This window comes from Ciconia boyciana, chromosome 1 (assembly GCF_034638445.1).
Source record: "Ciconia boyciana chromosome 1, ASM3463844v1, whole genome shotgun sequence".
Lineage (NCBI taxonomy): Eukaryota > Metazoa > Chordata > Aves > Ciconiiformes > Ciconiidae > Ciconia > Ciconia boyciana.
Window position 1 is genome coordinate 55,279,078 of NC_132934.1, and position 20,353 is coordinate 55,299,430.

Consider the following 20,353-nt stretch of genomic DNA (forward strand, 5'->3'; position numbering starts at 1 on the left):
AACCAGGGGGAAGTGGAGAACAAGAAAGATGTCTGGGTTGTCTCATCTCCCTGATGGTCTCACCCTCTGGGACAGTGAGTGGATGACCAGGGGGATACCATCACCATGGTCAAACAGACATGATGCCTTTCAACTTTCTCAGACAAACAGCAGCAACAGAGCTTGTTGTGTCCTGAAATGTTGACTTCAGCCTACTAGTCCCAATAAAAATGTGGGTTTTTTCCTGCTAAAAAAGAGAAGTATATAGAAATGCTGAAATAAAATGTCATTTTGAAACAGAGAAATTGAAATACTTCACTTGAAAAAGTCAAACCAGAACTTCTTTATTTTTTCAAAATTGTGTCTTCATTTGTTTTCAGTGCAATTCACCAAATAAATAGATTCATTTTAACCGCAGTTGATTTTGTCCAGAAATAACTCCTTCTTCTGGAAAAAGGTTGCCCATTCCTAGTCAGGACCGAGGTCTTCCAAGAGACAGGCAACTGAAGAGAGAGATGTTCTGCATTTTCAGGAGTGTCTTCATAGGAGAAGAACATAGACAGAGATACTTGCTAACAGTAGTTCTCACTATCCCCTCCTAAGGGCTTACTGAAATACCTGCTCTTGTCCTTCCACAGTGACTTGGTTACATACCTTAGTCAGAAACAAGGAATTGCTCTGTGTTTCTGACACATGAAAAATAAAATCAAAGAGCATGTATGATTTTTAAATCTTGCTATTTTTCCATAAGGATATATTGCAATTTTATATCTTCTCATTTTCCATTTCTTAAGCAGAGATCATATCTTCAGCAGAAAAGGAGGGTGGGACTCAGTTGCCTTATACCTACTGCCACAAATAAGAGGTGCTTTGAAGCAACTCCAGTCCCTGAAGAGACGATACGTGTAGCACACCCACTGCCCATGGTAGACCATTCCTTGCAAAAATTCCAAGAAAAGAAAAAAACCTGAACATCAACTACGCTTTCAACTATCAAAGTCTCACCTTTGTTCTCAATTCTCCCCATCACAGTTGACACTAATTAGCACCTTGGCTGGCAGCTGAAGCTGAGAGGGCAAGAAATTGACTGAGCTTTAGGAGGAACTTTCCTGCATGATCCTCAAAGAAAGCCCTCCAGGCCAGGGCTGAGACACGTTGACTTGATGGCAGAGGCAGTGTGGGTGTGTGGGAAGCTTGTAGGACTGCTCTTAGCAGTGTACCTGCTTGGTGGGTAAATAGAAAAGCTTCATTCCACTGCAATCCAACACCACCTCCCACCACCCCCAAATTTCAGTCATTTATTTATTTAAACGACAGGACAGGAGGGAGAAGCACTTATTAGAGACTCATTAGGTATCAGCGGTTATTCTGTGAAACTCAAAGCCCAGCTGGGGTTTGGCATTTGAGAGCAGCTAGAATTCACATAAAACACTTGTCACCTTGAAAACAAACAAACAACTGCTTCATCTGCCATGAAAGAAAAATCCACTCTGGGGGCTTGTGGAAGGAGAAGAAAGGCAGAAGAAATCACCCAGAGACAGCAGCCTCCCCATCCATCCCTGCAGCATGAACACAGCACCCCAGTGAGGGCAAGGCGGTGGTTTTGTAAGAAGGGGGTGAAGTGGCCAGGCAGCCGGTCTTACCTTCTCAAGGGCCCTTAAGACCAGCTGTTGGCAAAAAATGCCAAGGAGAGCTTGCCCCTAATGTTCCCTCTACCCCTGGAGTCACCCTGCTCGGACCAGCAAGCAGGTTAGGCAGCTATTTTTCTTCTTTTTCTCTCTCTCTCTTTTTTTTTTTTTTTTGGGTACTCAAGTGGGCAAAGGACAGTTGTTTTAATTTTTAAATACACTTTGAGCAGCAGGTGAAAGCTGGCAGACTGGGAGCCCTGGGAACTGGTGGCCCCTTTTGTCCACAAAAGACAGGTACTGTTGTCTAGGGCAGCAGATGGTCTGTACTCATGCTAATATCTAAGCCTGGATGTGGAGAGTGCATTTCTGAGGGAATAAAGAGCATATCCTCACATGCTCACCCAGGGTCTGCTCAGCCCTGGACTTCCCACTCACTGACCAAGCAGGTCAATTTATTATCATCTGAGCCAGAGGTTTCTGCAGTGCAGCTTTAGCCCTCAAGTAACTGAGCCCAAATCCCCAAAACCAGTTCAGAGAAGCCACCAGACAAGCAGAAAAACTGTGCACACGGGGCTCAGTAGGGACCAGTGATTAAGATGCGGCACAGAACAGCCCAGACTTCAGCTCAGTAACATTAACTCATCATAGAAATAAGTGGTTGATGAAAGAGACATCTTGCAGTATCTCAGCAGCACTTAGATATCACAGTAATAGGCATGATATAAACCCCTAAGTGATAAATTAGATCAGATAGGCAAACCCAACTAGTAATTACCCAGAAGTTCTCTGGAACAGAAAGGGGAGTTCATAAGGCTGTGTGCCAGGCACGTTTCACAGTGTTGTACTACATGGACAACTTTATGAAATTAGGATAACAATGACAGTCTTGCCACAGCCTCCTGCGTGCTGAAGCACCTAACCTGCAAATACAGTAGTACACATCCTTTCCTTATCATCCAAATAAAATCATTCTAAATTGTCCAAAAAGGAGGAAAAACAGGATGTAAGGGAATGTTGTGACCTAAGTTTTCAAATTAACTATGGGTGTCTCAAGAATACATGCAAATATTATGTTTCACTGCTAACCTGAACAATCAGTCATGCCATATGCCTGCAGACATGTACAGATATGAGTAAGCAAAGTCAGAAAAGCTTTGTGAATTAAGAGGGAGCAGACTTCTTCACATGCTCATGCATGTAAGGGTGAAAAGTGTACGCATGTAGTTAAAGAAGAGCAGGCTTAAGCAACATGTGGGCAAGGACAGTAAGGATAATAAGAAACACCACATGTGCAGAGGATGGAGATAATGCAAGAGAAAAAATACAAATGTGCATCGTATGCTAGATAATCTGCTATGAGAGGGAAGGAGCAATTCACTGTGGGTACAGAGGTTAGCCACAACAGAATTAAATGTCACAGATTTGTCCAGGTAATGATGCCTACCCTTAAAGAATATAACCTGCCAAGCTGTGCAGAGCAGAGCAAGACACTTCTGAAGTCTCAGGGTATTTGGTATTAACAGCTTGTGAACTGTTATTACATAGGTTTTGCTCAGTGCTTGCCTCAGCAAAAAGAGGAAAAATAAACCATCCCAGGCATCCTACATATTTGTCACCCTGCAGTTTCAAGACCCACTGGGTGTTCTCCAATCAGAGTCTAGTCATCCAAACTCCCACCAGGAGCCCTGGAGGCTCACAGAACCAGCAAAAGTAAGGACGCTAGCGATCTTTAAAACCCCCTTTGTAATCATATTCTCCAATCCCTAGGTATGTTCCTGTATGCCAGGGCAGGGCTTTTAACAGCCAGAATTTCACCTTAACTTCCCCTTGCTCTGTCTGTACCACATCTGATCTTATCAAGAAAGGAAAGTCACTTTGGTTTAGGGATGAATTTGGAGCTGTTGAGGGAGGAGAGCAGCTTTTACCTTAAATATAAGATCCCACTTTGGATAACAAGCTGTTGGAAGTAGAAGTCCAATACATTTGCAAAGAAAAAAAGTGAGAGCTATTGTAGAACAAAAAGTCAATCATATATGCTGTTGGTTTGCCTAACTATATGAGCTATCCCATGCAGAGAAAAGGTAAGATTGCCTATGCAAGGGGAAAAATAAGTGAGAGCCTTCCGAAAGCCTTCCAGCGGGCTGGTAAATTGCCTTAACCGTGGTCTAATGCAGCCAGAATAAAAGTGTTCTGTGGTATCTTAATGCGCATCTTTAATGAAAGGTGTATCATATTAGTTCCCTAAAACTAATTCTTAACAGAGGCTTTTCTCTCCTCCTAAGGGAAGCTAAGGCTTGTAACAGCCATTTGTGGCAGATGTTTATCTAACCTGTCCTTACACTGACAGAGAGCCCACGGTCTCCGTGGGAAGTCTATTCCAGTGCTTGACTATCCTTCCCATTAAAAAGGGTTTTTTTCCTGATGTCTAACCTAAATCTTCTTGCTGCAATTTATACCAGAAGAGTGTATTTCCTTATTCTTCTACATGTGCTCTCTTCAGTGTTATCAGGTCAGTAAGATATTTATAACACAGAGGAGTTGGTAGTCTCATTCAGTGGATATCTTATCTCATTGGCAAAAGCAGCTGCCTGTTCAAATGACCAGCACCCAGTCTCACCATTTACAAAATCCTTACCCAGAAAGGTAGTACGGACAAGTACAAGCTACTCCCATGAACTTTGAAAACTGTCTGTTCTAGCCAGGGCAGAAGCCAATCTCTGAGCTCCTCCTAGTATGCCAAGGCAGGACTTCAAAACACAATAGCATCTGGAGAAACCTCTAACTAATGTCAACAGATGGAAAAACAAAACCTCCTAGAAATTTGGCTTTCAAGGACTAGGCAGCAGAATACAAATCTGGATAAAACCAGAAATGTTCAGACACATTCCTTAGGCAAGATGCTCAGAGGCATTGCATTTGTATTTGGGGTGAAGGTTCAGGGGAAAATCTGAACCTTCAGGCGCTTTTTTTCAACAGGCTGCAGGAGAACTATGTCTGGGCAAAGTCTTTTGATAGTTTTTATTTCATTCAGGCTCCCATTTGCACCGTGCCTTGAACCACTCTCTTTTCATTTAAAATCTTCTCTCACTTCCTGCCACTCCTGGTATAGAAGAAATACAACACGAACAGAAAGGATTTGGTTTCATTTACAGAATAAAAGAAAGACCATTCCAAACTCACTTAGGACTTACTTGAATTGCTTTCTGCATTTCCCCAAAAGTTCAATGGTTCCTCCCTTACTGTGTTTTTTTTTTTCCCCCCAGGAGCTGAGGGGCTTGTTCATTCCAGTGGGGAAGCACTAAGGCAACAACACAGAGCATGGATTAGAAGGCAGAAATTCCCTATTCCACCAAGGGCCTCTGGAACCCGATCCGTACCCTTGTGCCTCTACATTGTGTAAAATGGAGATAATGTTATGTTTTCACCTCTGGGGTGCACTGGGTAGATAAATTCAGAAAAGGTCATGAGGCTCACAAATAGTATGCAAATGAGGAGACACACAGACACATGTCTAGAGCTAGATGAGGGAACACATAGAGCATGTATCTGTAAATGGTGTAAATGTGAAAACCTCCTGCCTTTTATCTTTGCTGTCAGATAGTTAACTGGAAAAAGCTTATGTAACTTTTACACCTGATTTTAGTACATGGAAAAGGGAAGATCAAATATAGAAAAGGTAAAGGTAGGATGTTGGGCAGCAAGCAGAAAAGAGTAGCGTTACTGGTAATATAGCTGATGGAAAAGCATACCTAACCCCTCTGGGAAGCAGGGAGAGTCCAGGGAGAAATAAGAGTCTTGTCAGTACAATTCGTACAGATCCTGAATGAGGACATGGGAAAACCAGAACAGTGGGCAGGACCTGAAAAGGGCTACTGTAGGAATAATAGAAACACCATAGAAATAGCAATTATAACTGGGACACTGCCAATGGAAGTATGCACTGCTTAGGGTATATAAAAGTAAAGGTAAACCTGGGGGATGCTGTTGTGACCTTAATGCTGCAGTAGACTGAAGAAATAAATCATGCATAAATAAAGTGGAATCATTTGGGATTGAAATAGTTTTTGGAAGGCTGCTGCAAGATATTCCACCAGGACTGAACTACAGAGATCTACTGTAGCTCCACAGGCTTGGCTTTCCGTCTGGATAGAGATGTCATTACTGTTATTAAAGAGAAATTATATCAGGAACTAAGTCATTATGGGAGACTTTAGCTTTGTAGAGATAAGGTAGAGAACAAATGCAAATTTTAACAGCAGCACCCTGATGTCTTTTTTTCTGGATCTGATAGTTGACACATTTCTTCACCCCAAAAATTACTCAAGAGGCAATAGGTCATGCTGTTTTACACTCAGTTTGGGTAAAGCAGTGAGGAACCTTACAGAAAAGCTAGTTATCAGCAATAACCTTGGGCTGAGCGATTAGGGGAACAGAGAGCCTGCCTTAAAGGAGAAGATTAAAAAGCTTGTTTAACCTACATAAATGAAAGCCAAGAGGGGATATGACTGCTCTGTATAAATAAAGGGGGGACAGATACACAAGGAAGGAAGAAAAGGGGTTTTTAAGCAGAAAAACAATGTTGGTACAAGAACAACTGGTTGTGAGGAAATTTGCCTTGAAAATAAGATGGATTTTAGCCATCAGAGGAGGGAAGTTCTGGAACAGCTGCCCAAAAAGAGCTGTGAAAACAACTAAAATGGGGTTGAGAAGAAGCACAACTGGTTTGTATAGGACTATACGATGTTGCTGCCCAGAGCAGCAGGGATGGGACCAGATGAGCCTTTCCAGTCCAGGGGCCTTAACTAAGCAGAAGCAAGAGGAGGAATTCCTCTGTGGAAAACCTTTTCTCCTTGACTTTTCAGTCTGCAGATATCAAAACTCAGTCTTAATCATAATATCTCTGTCCCCCAACTAACCCAAATGAACACAAAGACTCATTACTGATATCTCCACCTCCTTTGCTCATACTTCCCTCATTCAGCAGCAAAACCTTCCCCAGTGCCCTGAGAATAGAACATTCCTCTTAGCCTTCACCCAAGCTGGTTAAGTCATGACTCTCACACTTACAATGCTGACATCACAGCCATTACCAAATGTATAATTTCTGTGATGCTACAGGTCTGTATCCTCACATAGGCTGGTCTACAGCAGGTGGAGAAGAGATGCCACAGAGAGCAAAAATCTCCTATTTACAGACACTTAAGATGATTAATTAGCCACATCAGCCAAAGCAGACAAGAAATGGTTGTGAATGCTCCACATGCAAAATTAATTAACGCAGAAACAACACTCCTTCCTGAACCTCAAGTTCACCTTCCACAACCACCTGGGGAAGGCTGCTTTCTTCACTGCACCTGCAGAAGCAGGAATTGCTTCTAATAGCCTTTCAATTAAACATGTAGGCTGCAGGTGATGGTGGAATTTTCTTCCCTCTATATTTATACAGCACCTTGCATATGCCAGAGAGAGGCTTGACTTAGAATACAGACATGGTGAAGTACTTGCTCTTGCTTTACAACTCATTCTGGGAATAAAAGCTCTTTGCAGAAACACTGTCCCCCAGCTCACTGAGGTCTGGCATTTGCACAGCTCTTGCCATTTTTGCTGAAACATTTCTTTCCTGGTGCATTTATATGCTTTTTGCAGTTGCTGAGGTCCTGTCCCCTGCCATGATTAGCCTGAGAAGGTTAATGAGATATACTTTGAGCGCTTCTGACTTCTGTAAAGTCAGTGAACTATGGAGCTCCACTGGTGTCACAGAAAGGTCAGGGCTGTGAGAATGCCAAAGTGTTTGCCTCGGTACCTCATTCCTCCAAACCAGAAGGTACCAAGAGAGCACTACAGGCATAAAACCAGCCAGGATCACCTGACAGCTCCCTCTGGGAGATGGTGGTGTTCTTGGTGGTAGTGTTAACTTGGTGGCCCAGGAAGTGGTTCATCCAGGCAAGTGGCTCATGCAGGTGTAGCAAGGTTTCCAGGGGGACATAGTTCTTCAAAGTCCACAGTGCTACCTGATGTACACATAACCATGATTTATGGAAATGCAGACTGCAATCAACACAGGCATAATTAGGAGACACGAGGGGAGAGGCTAGGGGAAGCTGTTCATGGTAGTGTGGACTGTGATCTGAGTAGGCTGGAGGATGTAACTCAGCGACGCCATAGTTTCTAGGGGGGGACAAATCAGGTGTTAGTATTTTGGAAGAAGAATTAGAAAAAAATGTATATCTCAACAAATGCTGCAGACCGACTGTACCATCCAACATAACCCACCTCCAGCTAACAGGCAGTGACAGCACCTGAGTCAGACTCCTGCTTCAATAATGTTGCATCCTTAGAGCCATCATGCCCTTCTGAAATAACTTTGTGTGAGGAGAGGGGACCTTAATACAATGTCCTAAACTCCAGCAACATCAGTCTATTCTGATTCTGGTCTGGGAAATAAAATCTAAAGCCAGGGAGCTTATACTGTCTCTATCCTTGCTCACCTACGGTGAAAGGAGGTTTCATCTTGAGCATCTCTACTGCTTCCCTCTGCAGAACCATGGGGCAGGAGAAAATGTAGCAGGGATACGGGTAAGATTGCATGTTTTGTGTCACAGGGGGTTCAGGACTCACAAAGGTCTAAAGAAAAATGTATTTTTATGTGCATGTATAGACATCTAAATGCTTTATGAAAGGATTTTGTGGTCTCTAGGAGTGCATCCGCATTGTGCAGGTGTGTGTCTGCATCCAGTATGAGTATAAAGGCATATAATACCCTATCTAATGTTTTTTTCCCTTGGCTTTCCCTCTTGAGTGCTGGGCTTGGGTTTGTATTTTGCTGAGCTTTCATTTCTTTCAGTCAGACTTTTTTTTCCCCCTAAAACATGTTACACAGAGGGAGGGATGGGCTTGCCAATTCACACTGCAGTCTGGGAGACGGTTTAGAGCTTCGGCTGGTAAGTGGGCCCTGTACAGCAGGGTACAAAACCCCGACATGTGTTCCCCTGTGCAGTGACACCTACTCTTTACGCAGAGTGAATATCTCTCACAGCATGCCTTGGGACCTGAGGCTGAAGGAATGTTTAAAAATGCAGATCCAGAGGAAGGCAAAAAACATCTCCTTGTGCTGAGAAAAGCTAAATGTTGAAGCAGGTCCCAGCAGGGGTAGGAGAGGAGGCAACACGAAGAGGGAGGGGGTGGATTGCCTAAACCTCACTGTTTTCTGAGCTGTGCAAGCAAGACTGAAAACGCCGCTTTGAAAAGCATCTCTGAAAATATCAGATCCTTTAACTTTCACCAGGGTTGTCGCAACGGGTGAAACACCTCCCCATCCTGAAGGCACCAGCCAGAGCCCCTGCCCTCCGCAGGCAGCCCCGCATTGCCCCTGTGCAGAGATGCACACCTGCCGAGAGAAGCACAGGCAGGCACGGCCGCATGCACGCCCCTCCGCAGAGAGACGCAGCATGTTCAGCTCTTCTCTCGCTGGTGAAAAGGGGAGGAACACACCTCCAGAGGAATTACTGCACATGTTGGGAGTAAGATTTCAGGGGAGGCAGTTACAGAGCTGCACGCCCCTGTTCCTTTCCTCTCTCACCACTGAGTGCTCTGGGCCGGTGATTGCAAATGCTGTCCCCACCTGCTGCACACCCTTTGTCTGGATCCTGGCCCTGGATTCACACTGGCATAGCCACAGCCAGCCCCACTGCCTCCACAACTTCAGGGTGCATCTCTGCATGCCCCCCCAACCTGGCACATGGTGGGGGGGCTCGTGCACTGCACTGGGGCTGTCCCAAGGGGTAGCCAACCGAGCCACTGCTCCAAGTTGTCACTGGATCGCCAAACTGAGTAGAAACACCAGCTCTGCTCTGCACCCTGGTTCTCTGCCAGGTCTCTTCACTCGGCTTTGTTCAAAGGGGCCAGATGGGAAGCAAAGCTGTGGGATAGGGGCAACCAGGGACACCCTTGCTGCTTTCCCTCTACCCCATGTGTGGTTAAAGGGGCTACTCTCTGGCATCCTTGCACCTTTTCTCATCCAGAGTCTCCCTTGCGTGTCTCTATGGAGAAGGCATGGAGATAACCTCATGCCCTGAATCGGTTTCTCCCTCCCTCCCTCCTTCTTTCTTTTATTCACTCAGGTGCTCCCCAATAAACACAGGGGACAGGGGATGGGGGTGGAGGGAAGCAGAGGCAGCAGACAGCCCCCGCCTCACCTGTGCAAGCAGAAAGAGACAGTGGTCCCTCATGCCCTGGCTCATCAGCACCCCACCTCCTGCCCACCCATGGTCCTGCCCCCAGTCACTGGTGTGCACCCATGGACATGGTCCCCACTGCACAGATCTGTCTCCTCACTACTGCCTCCATCATGTCTTCAGTCTGCTGCCCTGCTGCCCCTGTGCCAGGACTGGCCACAGGAGTGAGACCAGTGCAAGCCATGGAGAAACCCACACTGATGGAGGAGTAACTCATGGTGTGATTTCCCCCCCATCTCAGCTCTCACTGACTTAGAGCTGGGCTGGGTGGTTTGTCCCCATCCCAATAGTGCCCAAATGATAGCCTCACCTCTGTCCTGAAATGAAGTGCTGGCCCAAACCACAGCAGTGTCAGTGCTGTGCATCTCCACCAGCAGTGAGCATTACCGGGGTAATTCTGTCTGTGCTGCTGCAGACCAACCCAGCATATGGGAGAGGCTGCCAGGCCAGCTGGGAGCTCCCAGGAGCTCGTGTGGGCTGTACTCCCTAGCTGGAGACTCCTGCCTTAGGAGCACATGCTTCAGCCTCTCTGGTGCATGAAGGCTCCAGAAAAAGAGCCCATGAGCTGCAGGACCCCCACCTGACCCACTACTACAGCCAAGCACTGGGCTTTGCTTGAAAACCATGGCGCTCTGCCGTGTTTGGGCAGAGCATTAGACAAGACCCGCCAGCTCTACCTACACCCTACAGAGAAGACCTGACACTTGGATGGAGCCCACCAGGAGGACAGCTGGGTCACTGCACACGTGTGCATTACTGCCATGCTGGCTGGAGCCAGAGAGCACTCTGTGAGCAGCAGGCAGCGGCTCTGCCAAAGGCTTTGCTCCTTTCCCATCGCATACACAGGTGCAGACACACACACACACAGAGGTACCCCCAGCAGCAGTTATCCTAAGCTGATCTGGGCTTGGAGTCCAGGCAGAACTGCCAAGGGCCCAGCTGAGGCCATCTGGGCTGCAAGTCATCTCTGTTCAAAAGGAGTACAATCAGACCTGAATATGGACAGAGAGAGGTAACCTTGAAATCAGTGATTTGGGAAGGAGAGAGGAAGCCATATATTTGCCAACCCCAGCTAGCAAAGAAGGGTTAAGCCAAGGACTGCTTTCTTGGGAGCATGGCCTTAGGGAGATAAAATCCTCCCCTTCTCTCAGCCCTGGTGGACCTTAGGTGCACCTATTTTTCAAAGACTTGTCTGTCATTTTGTGCCTAAACACATCAACACAAAGCAGATCTTGTGCCATTCCCTTTCTGCAGCCTAAAAGTAGGAGAACAAGCATGACAGAGGCAGTCTTGGAGGCATAAGGTGAAGCTAAGGCTCTCAGCAGGTTGCAAAAGGTCTTTTGTGGCACATATAAGTCCACACATGGAATGACTTCTTGCAGCTGGAATTAGCTGGACTTCATATGTGTATTTAAATGTGTGTGTGTACCATGTAGTTACCTCTATTAAAAGGGGAGTTAGTAGTAAGCCTGTAATTAGGTTCTCTGACACTTTCCATTACAAGAGTCTTCAGGCCAGTTCCCTGAGAAAAGCCAACATCTCCATGTTTTGCAACAGGCATTTGAAAGTCAGCAGGGAAAAAACCCTGAGGCTAAGGACATGATTTTTACTTTGGTCCATCAAATTTCATTCACTTTTAACTGCATTATAAACTGTTAAATAATCATAATTTCTTTTCTGTCACTTTCTTGCAGAAATCCTGGCAGACAGCCCAAATGGCCTCTGAGCATAAATGTTTTAAGAGCTAAGCCCATCAACCCAGTAAATTAGTGGGGACATCCCCACCAGTACCACAATCAGTACAAGGAACACCTCAGTTTCGGCAGAGCAAGGGAAAGGCAAAAGCTCGATCAGGCTGCCCACAAAATGTGGACAAACCATTCAGGTTCTCCTCTATCTTTTAAATGTGCCCCACTGTGAAAAGGTCACTTGCACTCCACCATTTAGGATGCAGAAGAAAGGCAAACCAGTTTGAGCTGTCATGACTGTCTGTGGAACAAGTACAGGTTAAGTCACTGGGCTGAGCAGTCAGACTCGGTGCTGAAGGCTCAGCATGCATGAGAATGAACAATACATTTCTACAGAAAAGATTTTGGGTTTTCCCCTTAAAAACAAAACAAAACACACACAAAAAAACCCCATAAAGCAAACTACACTAAAGGAACTTTATTTAGGTTGAAATATTAGGAAATGGCAGGTTTATGTTTTCCTTTTCAGCCTTTCTTCCATCCCACTTGTGTGTGGACATTTTGATTCAAGTTTAATTAATGAGTGCATGCAACTCTCTCCATGGGGTCCCTGCCTCAATCCTTGTACTGCAAAGAAACTTGAAGAAGCAGAATTAAGCTGGCCTGGGAAACAAGACTGGCATTTCCTAGCTTGACTTCACAAGCTAAAAATGAAATCACTGTTCTTTTCTGTACGTATTTTCTGTACGTAGCTGCTTATACAGCTTGAATGTGCACGAGCTTTTACAAAACCAATAAACAGGCCAAGAAAGTATCAGTGAAGATGGAGAAAGAGCTATCCATGAATCACCAAGCACAGGCAGAGGAGAGAGGAATAAAGAAACGGTGATGGACAGCAAACCGATCAACCAATGTAGAGATTATGCAATCCCATTTTATGACGAAAGAAGCAGCACTGACCTTGCCAAAGGGTTGAACGGGGCAAAGAACGTAGAAGCCAAATTGGAAGGGAGCATTGGAGAGAGGTGGAAGAGGGTGAAGCTGGCAGGTCCCTCATGGTCATGGTGCCCAGAAGGTGAGAGGAAAGGAAGGCACTAATCAGGCAGATTATGCTGCAGGTAGGTTTCTCACATTGCAGCAATATGCTTGTAACAGGCTAAGGGAGAGAGGGGGCTGGTCTGCACAAGAAGTATGGACAGGACCAATCTGGTCTGGTCTGGGGGTGGGGGTAGATGGCGCGGAGACACCAAGCCAGTTACGGTCCAGATGCTGTCTAGCCACGTTAGCCCAGCAGGGCTAAGCTGAGAGCTGAGGCAGCTTGCCAGGCTTACGCAGCTGCCTTGCACCATGCCATGCCGCTGCGTCCCTGTGGCGCTGCTCTGCACGGCATGGATTTACCATCGCGCAAGCCTATGCCAGCACAGGCAACGCATAGCCCGAGTTCACAGGGAAAATTTGCCCTAAGCAGCTGCAGCAGCTGTGCAGAGTGCAGATGCTTTCTCCCCAAATGCCCAGGAGTGAAGGGACCCAAGTGCTGGCTGTAATCTTGTCCTGTGCTTACTCTGTGACCTTAAGCAAGCCACTGAAGCTTTCTGAAGCTCAGTTTTCCCCTCTATAAAAGGCTCTTAATAATCCATCCCACATTACAAGGGGGATGAACAGGGACATAACAGCTGAGAGCAATGACAAAAGCCGGTATAGTAAGAAGATGCCTCAGCTCATCCACCCCAGAGGAAATTGTGCAGCTCAGGGCTGCACCTACAACACCCTCATGCCCCACATCAGAGGAAGGAGCTTTGCCATAGAAGGGTGCCAGTCACTGCAGAGCGGCCGTGCGCGCCGGCAGTCAGCAGTGGAAATCATGCTGATTAATGACAGAGTGGCGGTACAGCAGGTCAGGCATGTGGATCGACAGCTGTAAAAGGAACAGAGGGATTTTATATGGTACTCGCTAAGAACTAGTTTGGGATCAGGAGATTAACTAAAGCTCGAGAGCACGTTCTTGGGTCCTCTCCAGCTGCTCTGGAAGCTGAAGTGGCACAAGCAACAGGCAGCTGTCTTTCCTGGCGCTCTGAAGATACCTTTCCTGGAAGAGGGAGCACAGCGACACTCAAGCTGGCACAGCAGTGCTCAGCCCTGTCCCTTCCAGCCTCCAGGAAGCAGGTCCATCTCACCTCCCATGCTCAACGCAAGGCTCAACCAGCTAATGCCCTGAGCCACAGCTTTCCCTTGTGGCTCTGAAGCAGCCTCTCTGCCACTCCAAGACCCCATGCAGCAGGTCTCCTCACACACAGGTGAGGTGTGGGTGGGAGGGAGACTGCAACCATCTTAGAGGGCAGGATCGCTTCTCCTGTCCTGCCCGCCTCAGAGCCCTCCTCCAAGGATGCTCCCCAGCTGCAGCTGAGAGCTGTGGCTTACCAACACGGAGCTGTCTTGCACAGGGAAACAGAGAGAGCCTCTGAGACCTGGGCAGGAGAAACAGCCTTGGAGAAGGATCCAGCTGATCAGCAGTCCTCAGTGACAAGACAGGCACTGTGGTGGGGTGGCCTGCCAGGTGCAGAGCAGCCCCACGGCCAGCCCAAGGCATGTACAAGTGAAAATTTGCCTCAGTGCCACCTTTAGCCCTGCCTGCTTTTCTGCTCTGCCAAGAATATCCAGTAAGCCAGGCCTTACCCCTCTTGCGACAGAAAAGATCATGCTTACGACTGAACATTTATCCCTTCCAGTCTGCTGATTATTTCACCAGGCAACCTTAACGTTCCATTAATATCAGTCTTTGTGGAGCTAAATATATACACTACGCACATATACAAATACATATAAATACATCTCTATCTAGCAGAGAATCCAATTAAGTGAATATGTTACGCCTTAGCAATTAATGAATTCAACAAGCTGAACTGCCTCTTGCATATGATTAAAGTTCAAGCAATATCAATCACAACAGCAAAAAGATTCCAGATTTTCCTACGTGCTATCTACAAAGAGATTGTTAACACTTAAATCAATGGGCAAATGCAAGTGTGTTTGCAAACCTCGGGAAACTCATCCTCCCAATGACATACAGCCTGTCCTTCAACTCATTGTAGCCTGTTCTTGCATGCAGCATCTCAGACCATTCCTGCCTTCTTATATATCTTTCTGCACCATTTTCTAGATGGCAGGTCTGTAAAAATGCTGGTGTCCTATGGGTGAAAAGAAAGCAAATTCCATGACTGAATGGAGCTGGCTCTCTAATCGCTTGACTGGTGTAAATGCTTTCTTTCTCTTTGTGTTCAGTTGCCAATTTTTTGTTTGTGTTTACGTGTGTGTAAGTGTGTGTTTGTGTGCACATGTGTGCATGTGTTCTTTTGTATGTTAATCTTTTTCCAGGACAAGGCTTTTTCGTGCAGTTTCTGCCTCTCAGCAATAGACAATGTCAAGCCCTCTAGGGACTGCTCATTCCCTCCTTCTCTCACAATACCCCTCCTCTGCATTCATAAGACATTCCCCAGGGGCAAGTTCTACATAAATAAATATTTAAGTAGCCACTAAACCACAGAAGATGCAGAAAGCCATGTGAGGGACTTAGCTGCAGTATTCAGGGCACAGAGGGGAAAGAACAGAGGCACGGCTTGGAGGGTTGGGAGGAGACAAATGATGATGAGAGTTTGAACTGGAAACACAACCATCTCCTTCTCCTCCCTGACCCAGCCAGCACAGCAGGCTGGCTTTCACCCTGAGACCAGAGCTGATATAATACAGGTCTGTGTTAGTACAGCTGCAAAAATCCAAAGCCCAAGAATGTGCCTTATTGGGAGGCTAGTAGAGGAAAGAGCCTTTAACTGAGACACCAAAGTCACAGCTAAATAACTGTACTCCTAATGCTGAGGCTTTTTTATTTTAGCTGCTCCGTTGTTCTCCTAGTTTATTGTCACACTCCAGGAAGAGAGCTCAAATGCCCAGGAGCAGGTTGGAGGCTACTGTCTGGGGACCGTTTGGGTCTGTTGCAGACAGGCCAGGCCTGAGCCCCAGTCCTGGTTGCTCCTTTGCCCCCCGAGCTGGGTACCAGGAGGGACAGCTGGCCGCCCTCCAAAACCCTGCAGCCACTCACCCACCCTCATCCCTGCTATGCGGCTTGGCAGAGGCTGTTATCATATTGACAGCTCCTTCCAGGCTCAGCAGCTTGTGGATCCTATACCCATGCAGAATTATTTGTGTCTACGCCCACAGTACTACAGATTTCACAAGTCTCTATGAGATATCAAAGAATAAAGCTTGGATCTTTTCTAGACTATTTGAGAAACACTGGTTTGAAAGTGGGTATTATAGGGAATAGGGTATAAAATTGGCCACTTATGTCACCCATGTAAGATGGTAGTTTGAGGGGTAATAGCCATATAAAGTACGCCATACCCCAGGAAACCACACACTATTTGTGTGCTTCCAAACATATCCAGAAGAGCTAAAAAGCCCTCAGAAAATCTAGTCAAGAGCCAGTTTCTTGCAGAGCTGTGGGAGCACACTCTGGCATAGACACAGAGCCCACAGCGGGCACCAGCAGACTTGAAGGACCACTTGTGCAGTCAGAGTAGGACATTTTTTGTGCACTGGCATGCAGCTCTCGGAGGGTGACACTTCAGAGAGATTTGGAGATCTTTCATTCAGGAGTATGTCCCAGATTTTTTACTTCCCCAGAGAGCTGAAAAGGTCAAGGAAGGCCCCCTTTCAGGTTCACTAGTTTTATTTTCTCCTCTAGGTACAAAGATGCTGGCTGCTATTCGAGTTGCAGTAGGAAACAAGCCATCCACGAGAGCTTTGGGTCCGAAGTGAACACAACCAGCCAAAGCCACTTCTTCCCTCTGTTTCAGCAATTTCTGCAGGTTTTCTTCTGCCTCAGCAGGGTATTTTTATCACCATTTTACCCAGCTCCACATCAGTGTCCTTTGGGGAAAGGAGACACTTTGGGGAAAAAGCTCCTTATTGATAATGAGGAAATAACATACCCACTCTGTATATAGACATCAAAAAACCCAGCCTTTGCACATATGCAAACAAGTGTGCTCAACAGGAATGAGAGAGGGGATGGTTTCTTACCTGAACTCAGTGCAATAAGTATAAAGAAATGTACCTTCTCCCCTAGGCAGCCTTCTTGCATTACAGGGAGACGCGCCCCATCTCTCTTCTCAGAATCTGAAGAGAAGAGCCAGCGTATCCACCAGAGCAGTAGATGGAGGTGCCCTGCCAGTGTGGTGTGTACCACTGAATATGAGAGACCAGCCCATTCTTTCCATCCATTCCCACTTCTCTGTGAGCAGAGTGGAAAATGAAAACATTCTTCCCACAAATAGTCATCCACATGTCAAAGCATAACTGCATTTGCGCAGTTGGGATCCCTTGGGATTTTCACCCCACACAGCCGTCACGGCTGATGATTCCCTAAAGCGGCTGCTGCATTGTCAGGCTCCTTGCAGTTTGCTTTCTCTGTGGCATCAAGCCCTTTCCACCCATCACCTTCTCCCTGTCTGTGATTACCACTGCCTGTCAGCACTGCAGTAAATGTGTGTATGTTTCCGGGTCTCTCATTTCTCACTTTACAGAATTCTCTCTCCTAAAAACACAGACTTTCCCATCAGAGCAGACACTAATATAGAGAACAAACAGCAATTTTTGACAGGCTCACCTGCTCCACTCACTATGCATGAAATTACCTGCATCTAAGAACTTTTTTCTGCTTCCTGCAAGAGGTTATTGCATTTCTGCAACTGTGACATTGTAAAGCTGTTGTCATAGGTGCCCATGATCTTACAGGTTAAGCAAAAGTCAGGTCTCATATGAGAGTTGGACAAGATATCTCCAAAAAACAGAAGTCCAATGATGTACAGGAGGCAGCATGGTGGGACTGAGTGAAGGAGAGCTCTGTGCTCCAACTCCTCTCTGTGGAAAGCAAACTGTCCTGCTGGACAGACTGGATTTTTGGATGGGAACACAGCCATGTTCCTGAATCCACTTTGTCATCAACAATTCAGGTCTGAGGTATGGGATTAGGATCCAGGTCTGTTGACCTTCACAGACTGTCATGGTCCTGCTCTCTCCCTTACCCTAAAATCTTTTCACTTTGGCTGTGACAAAGCCTCTCAGTCCCCCATGCACATCCATTCAAAAGGCTGTTTCAGAGATCATTTGCCTAGATAACATTTTTTCCCCTTTCTTTTCAGTCTTCTTTTGACTCCCTTCTCAGCTGCATCAAGTGCCTCTTTCCCAAGCCACTTGATGCCTCTAATCCCTCAGTCAGTATCAAGATGTGAACGCTGATCTGCTCCACTTTCTTCAGCAGCATTCCAGAGACCCATGTATCTTTCTTCAATTTTGGCCGCCTTCTTGAGGGATGTCCCATGAATACCAGTGAAATTACATCATTGCATTCCTTCTTACCATGCCCTAAGTCTCTCTTTTGCCCAGACAGCTGCAGATAATTTACCACAGTCAGGCTGCTGATATGCTAAGCTTATAGTCCACAAAATTTACAAATCTCACCCATTTTCCCCTTGTATTCCCCTAGCAGATCAATGCAAAAATGTTCACTGCTATCAGTGGATAAAATATGCCATCTCTTTACGGACTCTCCCTAAAGTATGCACAGCAAGCATATTTACTATTGTTCTTAACTTGCCTGTATTCCCTGTGCTTTGACCCTCTCATCTGTCTATGTGACCATGTTTTCTCAGCTGAGACTTACACAGTGTTTAGTGGCTATAGCCATTATCTTGACTCTCTGTGCAGCTTCCAGCACAATGGGGCACTGGTTAATGGCAGGCCTTTTCAGAGACTACAGTAATACAAATAATCAAAATAACTATAAGCTTGTTCTGAACAGTTCATGAATCAAACTAACCAGGGCTGCTTTTTTGGAAGACAGAGAATGACAGCCATATTGCAACCCAAGTGCTATTCATTACAGCCTTTGTCTCTCTAATTACCCTTCCATTTTCACCTGTTTCCTGAACTGCCGGTTCGAATGGCTTTGCACTGACTAACAGCCGCCGCATCTCATCCCAGGGAGGTACAGCTGCACCTGTACGGAGGGCAAAGTGATCTCTGCGAACAGAGCTCATTCACAGAGAGCTCAGGGACCCCCTAGGCTAAGGGAGAATAGGAGGTCTGCAGCGTCACAGATTTGTCTCTGCCTTACCATCGCAAAAGATGTAGAAAGTCTGTCCTGGATTTATAGAAGTTATTTATATATATTAATTGCAAATGAAAAAATGGCAGAAACTCAAGTAATGGATTTCTATTTTCTTCCATTCATACCTCAAAAGCCTCTCTCCCTGTCCCTCCTTCCCCCTGGCCCAGCACAAAACACACCCTTTAAGACACTAGCTGCTCATTCCATGCATTTGACAGACTTTGATTAAACTCCCAAATAATAACCTTGCAAGGCAGTGCCAAACTTGCAGCAGTACAGGGTGTTCTCATCATTGGCTCCCAAAAATAGTTCCTTGCCAATAAGAGTCAATCGGTTCAGGCTTTGCCAACCTGCACTTCTACTGTCTCCGCCCCCATCCCAGGGGCTGCTGACACAACTTGTCCCCTCCAGAAGGGCTGTGAGGTTTTAAATACAGCCAAGAGTTGTGTATTGGTTGCTGAAAATACCTCAGGTTTGTAATATTAATGTAAACCAGGTTTCCACAGGTCCTCCCTGTCTCCACTCCCTGGTATAAGAGAGATATGGGAGTCCTGGACTGGAATAGCTGTAAGACACCATTTGTGGGCCTTGGTCTACAACATCTTCCACAACCTCCAAAGACCTAGTGGCAATGATCATCCTGGGATATCTATTTTAGCTTTGTCTCTACAATGCCTGCTGCAAGGACTCAGCACAACTGGCTGCAAAGAGGGAGCAGAGGGTGGGGAACATGCAGCTTAAGGGAGCGTGTGATTGCAGACAAGCAGATCTAAAGGAATTTGGAAGGAACACAACAGGGAGGAGAAAAGAAGGTCCCAGGACAGAAGCAAACAGAAAAGGGGGCTCTTAATATGCAAGGATGGAGTGCACCACTGTCAACAAGCTAAATCAAGCCCAAGAATGGGTCATTTTCGGGACAGAAACCACTCCATTATGCCTTAGTACCGTTCATTTTGATATCTACATTGCAAAAATTTACTGCTGACGTCAAGCAGTGAACCTACTTTGAAGTCAGTGGAATTGCAGCCACTTATGCCAGAGGTGAATTTGGCTCCCAAAGGACTTTTCTATGCAATGAATTAGATAATGACCATTCAAAGCTTATGTTGCAGCCATAACGTGACAGTGGGACAAAAAGGGCCAAAAAAGGCTGCAACAGAATAGCCATCTGTCATACCCAAGTCTAGAGCTCAGCTAACCCAGGATGGCATATAATAAGGGCAAGAAATACTGGAAGTTAATGAGCACCCCTGGAGCAAATCTTACCCCCAGCTAACAGTACGAAACAGTACAGATGTGTTAATACAGGCGCCTATGTGCAAATGGCATCCCAGAATATTTTGCAAAGTTAAATACAAGACAGCAAATGGCATGCGGCACAAAGAATAGCTGGTGCACTGAGCAATCAAGAGGCAGCACAAATGGCCATATAATTTCGCCTTTTAAAAGCAACTTCATAAAAGCTCATTCATCCATAAAAATGCTGCGTTTCTGTTTTCTGCCTTCCTAGGAGCTTTCTTGCCTGCCCCCTTTATCGCCAACTACAGACTTCAGATCTTCTCAAAAGAGTAATAACAAACACCTGTCCTTCCATGCCCAAATATTGCCTCCACATTTCAAGGCTGTTTTATATAGCTCCTAAGTATTACCAGACAGGGC

At 46.0% G+C, this 20,353-nt stretch overlaps 1 protein-coding gene across 1 annotated transcript in view; it reads right to left on the bottom strand.

The window, feature by feature from the left end:
- Positions 1-20,353, bottom strand: part of GRIN2B (glutamate ionotropic receptor NMDA type subunit 2B) — a 167,879-nt gene that overhangs the window by 30,387 nt on the left and 117,139 nt on the right. The gene's annotated exons all lie outside the window — the stretch shown is intronic.